Raw genomic sequence first — 8,707 nt, forward strand, 5'->3', positions numbered from 1 at the left:
ATGGCAAACCTCTAGGATAACCTATGACAATGAAATTCTAGTAGATAGGCTAGTTTTTCTAGCCTCATTGATAGCCTTGAAATCTTTGGATATTAATATCATCTTGGGCATGGACTGGATGTCAGCTCACTATGCCAAGATTGATACTCATTCTAGAAATGTCCAGCTTACCCATCCCTCGGGTGAGATAGTAAATGTCTCTACTCGATTTGCCAAATGCCAACTCTATTCCCTAAATGCCAACCCTCTTCCGGAACTTGAAGACATTCCGGTAGTCCGTGACTTCCCGGATGTTTTTCCAGAGGAACTGCGAGGAATTCCACCTGACAGAGATGTGGATTTTGTGATAGATCTTGTTCCGGGAACTGTCCCAATAGCCAGAAGACCATATAAGATGGCACCCCTGGAGCTAGCCAAACTTAAGAAGCAACTAGATGAGGCCTTGAACAAGGGTTTCATTCGTCCTCGCTCTTTTCCTTGGGCTTGCCCCGTCCTCTTCGTCAAGAAGAAAGACGGAACAAATCGGATGGTTGTAGATTACCGACCAGTTAATCTGGTCACCATAAAGAACAAGTATCCGCTTCCCAGGATCAACGACCTGTACGATCAGCTCGCTGGATCCTCAGTCTTCTCCAAAATGGATTTGAGGTTGGGATACCATCAAATCAAGATTAAGAACGGGGACATTCCAAAAACGGCTTTTGTTACTCGTTATGCCCAATACGAGTACACCGTCATCTCCTTTGGTCTAACCAATGCCCCAGCCACTTTCTCTCGACTGATGAACTCAATCTTCATGGAGTATTTGGATAAATTCGTCGTGGTATACCTCGATGATATTCTCATCTACTCGAAGAATGAACAAGAACATGCCGAGCATCTAAGGCTGGTATTGATGAAACTTCGAGAGCATCGCCTTTATGCCAAATTTTCAAAATGTGAATTCTGGTTACCAGAAGTGACCTATCTAGGACACGTAATCTCTGGTAAGGGTATTGCTGTCAATCCCGAGAGAGTTCAAGCTGTCCTTGATTGGACTCAACCTGAATCGGTTCAACAAGTTAGGAGTTTTCTTGGTCTAGCGAGCTATTGTCGCCGCTTTGTCGAGAATTTCTCCAAGGTTGCAAAGCCTCTAACTGAACTCCTCAAGAAAGATAAAAAGTTCGAGTGGACACCACAGTGTGAGCATAGTTTTCAGGAACTGAAAAGACGCCTGACTTCCGCACCTGTGTTGCTACCACCAGATTTTTCTAAGGACTTTGTTATCTATTGCGACGCCTCGCGACAAGGATTGGGTCGCATTCTCATGCAAGATCGTCATGTAATCGCATACGCATCTCGACAGTTGCGTCCACATGAGGATAATTATCCCACACATGATCTTGAGCTTGCAGCTGTGGGCCATGCACTAAAAACCTGGAGACATTACCTTCTGGGTAATCGTTGTGAAATATTCACTGATCACCAAAGTCTGAAATATATCTTCACCTAGCCGGATTTGAATCTCAGGCAAAGACATTTGGTTGAGTTGATCTCGGATTACGACTTAGGGATAACTTACACCCCGGGGAAGGCCAATGTTATGGCCGATGCGCTAAGTCGTAAATCTTATTGTAACAATTTGATGCTACAACAAGGTCAACCACATCTCCATGAGGACTTTCGGAAGTTGAATCTTCATATTGTTCCCCAAGGATTCCTTTCTACCCTGGTGGCGAAGCCTACTCTTAAGGATCAAATTATAGCTGGCCAAAAGCGTGACGAGGGTATATCACGGATCAAGGAGAATATTTTTAGCGGAAACGCTAACGAATTTTCCATGAACAATCAAGGTGTTGTGTTCTTCCAGAATCGTTTGGTGGTTCCTAAGAACCCACATCTAAGGCAGTTAATCCTTAAGGAGGCTCACGATTCTCCTCTCACCATTCATCCCGGTAGTACTAAGATGTATCAGGACCTACGCCAGAGGTTCTGGTGGACTAGGATGAAGAGAGAAATTGTTGAGTTCGTTGCTAACTGCGACGTTTGTCGTCGAGTTAAGCCAGAACATCAAAGGCCTGCTGGCACCCTTCAACCTCTAGCTATTCCTGAATGGAAATGGGATAAAGTTAGCATGGATTTCATTACCGGATTTCCCATGACCAAGAAAGGGAATAATGCTATCTTTGTGGTCATTGACTATCTTTCCAAAGTGGCTCATTTTCTTCCTGTTCGTGAGAGTATAACAGCTAGCTAGCTAGCAGAGTTATATATCTCTCGAATAGTGTCTCGTCATGGTGTTCCCCTGGAGATTAACTCGGACCGTGGAAGTATCTTTACTTCTCGCTTCTGGGAAAGTTTTCAGAATGCCATGGGGACTCACCTATCTTTTAGCACTGCTTTCCATCCCCAATCAAGTGGTCAAGTAGAAAGAGTGAATCAAATCCTAGAAGATATGCTCCGAGCTTGTGTTATATCGTTCGGTATGAATTGGGAAAAGTGCCTTCCATTCGCCGAATTCGCTTATAACAATAGTTACCAATCAAGCTTGGGCAAAGCCCCTTTTGAAGTTCTCTATGGACGAAGATGTCGAACACCTCTAAATTGGTCAGAAACCGGAGAGAGGCAACTCTTTGGCCCGGATATGATCTAGGATGCAGAAGAGCAGGTTCGCATTATTCGTGAAAAGTTGAAAACAGCCCAGTCTCGTCAAAAGAGCCAATATGATCGTCATCATAAGGCTGTGACCTTTGAAGTTGACGAGAAGGCTTACCTTCGGGTTACACCTTTGAAGGGTACCCATCGATTCGGTATCAAGGGCAAATTGGCTCCTCGTTACATTGGTCCTTTTCTCATTCTTGCCAAACGAGGAGAAGTTGCCTACCAGTTGGAACTTCCTCCGCATCTTTCCAAGGTTCATGATGTTTTCCACGTCTCGCAACTCAGGCGTTGCTTTTCGGATCCTATCCGTGAAGTGGACCACGAAACGCTTGATCTCCAAGATAACCTTTCATATCGAGAATACCCCGTGCGTATTCTTGATCAAGCTGAGCGTACCACTCGACGTCGAAACCTCAAGTTTCTTAAAGTTCAATGGTCAAATCATTCTGAAAAGGAGGCAACTTGGGAAAGAGAGGATCGTCTCCGACTTGAGTGTCCTGCGTTATTCCCGCCGACTTCTAAATCTCGGGACGAGATTCTTTTGAGTGGGGGTGAGTTGTCACATCCCTGACACCTTAAGAAAGTTACTCCTGTGCTCATGTCTTCCTTGCATTTGCATCTAAGAATTTTCAACAAGAAGAAGAAAGTGGCAAAGGAAAAACTCAAAACCGTAGCCACTACTTCAAATAAAGAAAATCTCAAACTAGTTAAAATCAATGAACCCAAAATGGCTTCAAGAAATCTTCAAACTTTCTGATAAATCATGAAAGTAAATGAGCATTGGAGAAAACTATTTTCTTGACACTTTAAGCATTTTAAATAAATGCAAAAAGCTACTGGTTTCAAGTTTTAAATTTGAAAACAGAAACTTTAAATTTTCAAAAATGTTGAAAACTTTGGAAATGGTTGGCAATATTATAACAAATATTCAGGTGTGTTTAAAATAGTCTTTACCACCATTTTGGAGCTGAAATAAATAGCAAATATTACATAGCAAAACAGAACAAAACAGAAAAGAAATAAGAGGAAGAAAAACCTTACCTGTCGCCCGAGGAGGCCCAGCCCACCAGGGGCAGGGTCGTCTTCTTCCTCTGCCTTCTGGCAGAGGGGAGATCGACCACGGCGACCCCCTCCACGTCCTGCTTTGCCGTGGCGAGCTCCAGAGCCCCCCGGGACAGCGCCACGACGGGGTTATCCTCCCCGAGGCCGACCCTATCCATTCCCCAGCACCGGTTTCCCCCTCCTCTCAGATCTTTTCCTCCCTCCTGCTGCCGCCATTACCACGAGCTCGAGCCCGAGCCGCAGCGCTTCTAGCCATGGGAACCTTCCTCCGGGTAGTCCTTTAGCTCTGCCTCGTCGTTCTGGTCCTCCCCGCAGAAGCCGAAGTCTCCCCGAGCTCTGCATCGCCCCAACGCCATCGTCTTCCACCTCCGGCCGCTGGACCTCTCCCGTCGATTCGCTCCCTCCGGCGCACCCCCGAGCCCTTCAACAACACCATCGGAACCGCCGTGAGCTCGTCATTGTTTCCCCTCTGGCCCCACGCTCTTCCGTGCATCGTAGCCCCGTTCCCCACCAAGGCCGAGAGCTCCTCGCCGCCGGTCATGTCGTCGCCGTCGCTGTGGTGCCTGTTCCACGCGCTCAAGCTAGGGATCGAGCTCCTGGAGCCTCCAGGAGTGTGATGAGCCCATCAGCTGTCCTCCCCGTGCCCTAGAGCCATCAACCGTAGAAGTCCGAGCTTCAGCCGCCGCTTCGGCTCGTCGCCGGCGCCTCTCCCGGCGACCCTAGCTTCCCCTGATGCCCCCGCTAGATGCGGCGTTGCACCAGCTACCCGTAGCTCCTTTCTGCGCCCAAAACCGACGGCCGATGCGCTGTCTAGCTCTCTCCGGCGAGCCCTCCACCGCGCCCGTGGTCGCCGCCGGCCATGCTCCGGTGGGGGCCGACGTGGCAAAGCTAATCCAGTAGATTAGGAGCTTAAACACTCGCTGACGGTGGGCCCAAGGCCAAGTCAATGTAGTTAAGGGACTGGTCAGCGCGGGATTAGTCACACAGAGGCTGACCAGTGGGTCCCCCCTGTCAGGTTTGACCTGAACAGGTTGGCTGACCTGCTGACGTCAGGCTGATGCAATAAAGAGAATTTCCAGTATAGAAATAATTCCAGGAAATTGCTAAAACTCGTAAAAATCATAGAAATTAATCAGTAACTCCAATGAAAATAATTTATATATGAAAAAGTATTAGAAAAATTCAAGGATTCTGATTATGCTATTTTAAACCATGTTTGAAAAAGTTACAGGACCCTAACATATAGAATAAGGAATAATTCAATTCTTATAATTACTTTTTAAATGGAATTTGGAAAATATTCAAATTTCATTATGAATGCCATGATCACACACTGTCCTAATTACAAATCAGTACATTAACATGACATCTCATGCATGCTAACATCAAGTTGATCTGAGCATCAGGTCGAATCAATTAAACCGGTATCCGAGAATAACCAGTTTGAATTGATATTTGAATGTGATTCAAATCAACTCTAAACCTAATACATGTTGATTATAATAACTTATCACCTTGCATTCTCATGCCATGCTCATGCATCATTTTGATTGCATATGATTGTTATTGAATGTTGCCATTCATTTCGGTAGGCTCCGGACCCTCGGATTCCACCGAATATCCGTCTGACGGATATCGTCCCTCCTCTGAGCAACAAGGCAAGCAACCCTTTTGATCATCCCGATAATTCCATGTTCTTGCTCCTGCACTTATTTATTGCATTAGGATCAAATGCTTCAACTGCTTTTGCCACGTTAGTTGAACCCACTTCCTTTGCATGACCTAACCTTATCACAGTAAATAGTCGAACCTTGCAACCTAGCATACCTGGTAGTTGCTTGAGTTATGATGTGCCTTATCCTGTTGTGCATGCTATGCTTAGAGTTGTGTATGGTCTGTCATCTGGGAGATGAACAGAATTGTGAGAATGTGTTCGGTGAGCAAAGGTTGTGTGTTGAACTTGATTTGATAAAGGTACCGGTGAAAGGCTGTGTAGGACTACATGGCGGGTTGTTCCATTGGAACCGTCCTTAGGAACTGAGTTCCGTGTATGTAATCCAAGACTAGATACTACCACATGCTGGGCCCTGAAATATGACCCCGCTCGGCCTATTAATCGCTTAGTACTCGGTCCAGGAGTTGCAAGTAGTTTCTGGTGTTTATAGTAATGCTGGAGGCCGTGCATGGTGCTGACCTCAGAGGTGGGCTGTGATGCGGTAGGCAGTGGCACGGTGTACCAAGTGGCACCCGGATGGTGGGCTTGGGAACCCTGCGCACATCATTTGAGGCCGTGGCGGAAACCCCGGCCGGACTTCCGTACGGGTTACTCTCAGATAGGCGATAAACCTGGACTAGGCACTAGTGTGGTTAACGGTCGTGGCCGACTCCCTCGCTGGGCTTCCGCTTGAAGGTTGCCGAGGTGCATGACATGCACATGGCGATAAGTGGCGAGAGCGTGTGTGACGAAGTACACCCCTGCAGGGTTATGATCTATTCGAATAGCCGCGTCCGCGGATATGGACTACTTGCAGACATATGTTGATCATAGATAACTTCAATGGCTACTCATAAAATTGCCAAGATAAGCGTGAGTGTCGTGGACGGCATTTCCGTAGGAAGACTGAATGATTCCACGATAGTGTATTGTTGTGGTGTTAGTGGACTCGTGTGCGAGAAATCAAGTTGTCAAAATTATTTAAAAATGCAAGTTGTCAAGCCACGAGTCAAATGCTGGCTTTCCGCATGAAACCCCACAATACCTTTTGATACCTTGCATGAGTAGTTAGTTATCCTAATGTCTTGCTGAGTACCTTTGTACTCATGTTTGTTTAATAAATGTTGCATAGGTTGCTAATGACCCTAATGGAGGGTTCTTCGTAGACATCGACGATGACAAGTAGCTGGTGTCCCAGCTACGATCTGGCCCTACGTTGGATCTGTAGTATAGTCAGGCCATGTGCCTTCTAGTTGCCCTGTCTGTACTCAGACAGTTTAAACTCTTCCGCTGGCTTGTAACTGAATGACTGCTATTATGGGTCGTGAGACCCTTAATGTCTAATATTATATGTGTGGCTCTTCCGAGCCTTTTAAATAAAGCTTGTATGTTTATGGTTATGTTGTGATGCCATCGATGTATCTATAGATATCGGTATGCCATGCATACGTGTGTCATACTTGATATGTATGGGGTTCGATTACTTAGTCGTGAACTTTAGTAGCACTTCTTACAAGGAAATGCCCCTTTGTGATCCAATGAGCCTTGGTAGTTCGCTACTGCTCCGGACACATTGGTTGACCGGCATGTGTCCTTCTTAGTGGCTGTGTCTGTCCCCTTTGGGGAAATGTCACACGATGTAATGGAGTCCTTGTAGCATGCTACGACTCGTCTACATTCACTGATGACCGACACCTGCTTTGTTGGGTCATGTATGCCTGTCCTTGTGCGGTACTGCCACTTTGGTTTATGACTAGACATGTCGATCCGGGTTCTTTGACGTTGGATTGCTAGCGACACTATCGCATACGTGTGTCAAAAGACGCAAACGGTCCCGGCTAAGGTAAGGTTGCAGCCGTGGAGTTAACCGTGCGTCAGACCACAAAGGGATGCGATGTGTTACAGGCTGGATTCCTATGGCTTAGGATCGGGGTCCCGACACTGCTTGCCTTTGCTCGCATAAGTCCTCGGGGTCTTCGAAGTCTTCCGGTCCAACTCCGAGTACTCCGTCTACTCCATCAACTATCGTCGGGAACCACACAGTAAGCCACACATCATGCAGAAAAAAAAGTGCTATATAAATAAGAGTTTTATTTTTCTTGGACCTCTCTGGTCATAAGAAAAATACCTGAAGCTTGCTATAGGAGATTTGGACCATCAGGGATTTTTGAATGGACGAAAGGAGGAATAGGTGATCCTTAAAGAAGCCTACAGAAATCATTCTTTTAAAAATGACTAGAGGCACTCAATAAATAGAGCATGATTTCAGAAATATTTAGGAAGTTGTTGCACTGGATTTGGTGTTGATATGAATATCCTAGGGATTTTCTAATATTGGATAAATAGCAAAAATAAGCTATTCATTTAATGCAACAAAATCATGCCAGATAAAAATGTTGACTAAGGCTTCAAAAATAGTGCATGATATAAGAAGACTCTGGAAATTGGAATCACTCCAGTTGGAGTTGTATGATATAGGAATTTACAAAGTGAGGTTTAAATAAATCAAATTCATGTTTGGATTTGATCTCTACAGAAAAAGTTCAAGGAAAATTGTGCAAAGCACAGATCTGGGTAGGTCCTGATTTAATAAACCTGTGGAAACTTGAATCATCAAATTTGAAGGTCAAATGGATTAGATATGAGTTTTTGAATTTTCTGATAGAAGAAAAAAAGCAAAAGAAAGGGGTTATACGAGAGAGTTAAACTACGCCCAAAGTGCTAAATAGGCTTCGGGCCGGCCGAGCTGCTCAGCCACGCACGCAGGTCGGCCACATTGAAGGCGCATTCATAGGAATGCGTCTCCACGCGGGGGAGGCGGTTTCCAACCAGAGGCGCGGCCACTTAACGGGGTAGGTCCACCCGTCTATGCCTCGGCCTGCGACCGACAGGCGGGGCCCATCACCCCTTCTCCCTCACCTTCGCCCCTTGTCACCTACCCCCCGACAGGAGGCCATGGTGGAGCGTCGACCGTTGTTGCCTGGCTGCCACGCCGCGCCGGAGGCCAAGCCAGGGGCTTGGGCATGTGCCCCGCCTCACGCTGCGCTCGAGGGCGGCCTCGCTGGCTTAGGGGCGGCCTGAAGCAAGGGACTGACAGGAGGCGGACTACGGCGGCTTCGGCCCTCGCTCGTGAGCGTGGCTCTGCGGCGGAGGGAGATGGATGGGCTTCCTCAGGAGATAGGTCTGCCGTGGGGGTCCTTCAGGTGAGGTTTGAGTGGCGAGGGGGAGTCAGAGAGCTTGAAGTTGGGGGTGGCCGAGGTGGCACCATGGCGGCCATGGGAGGGAAGTGCA

The sequence above is a fragment of the Hordeum vulgare genome, chromosome 7H (genome assembly GCF_904849725.1).
Source record: "Hordeum vulgare subsp. vulgare chromosome 7H, MorexV3_pseudomolecules_assembly, whole genome shotgun sequence".
NCBI lineage: Eukaryota > Viridiplantae > Streptophyta > Magnoliopsida > Poales > Poaceae > Hordeum > Hordeum vulgare.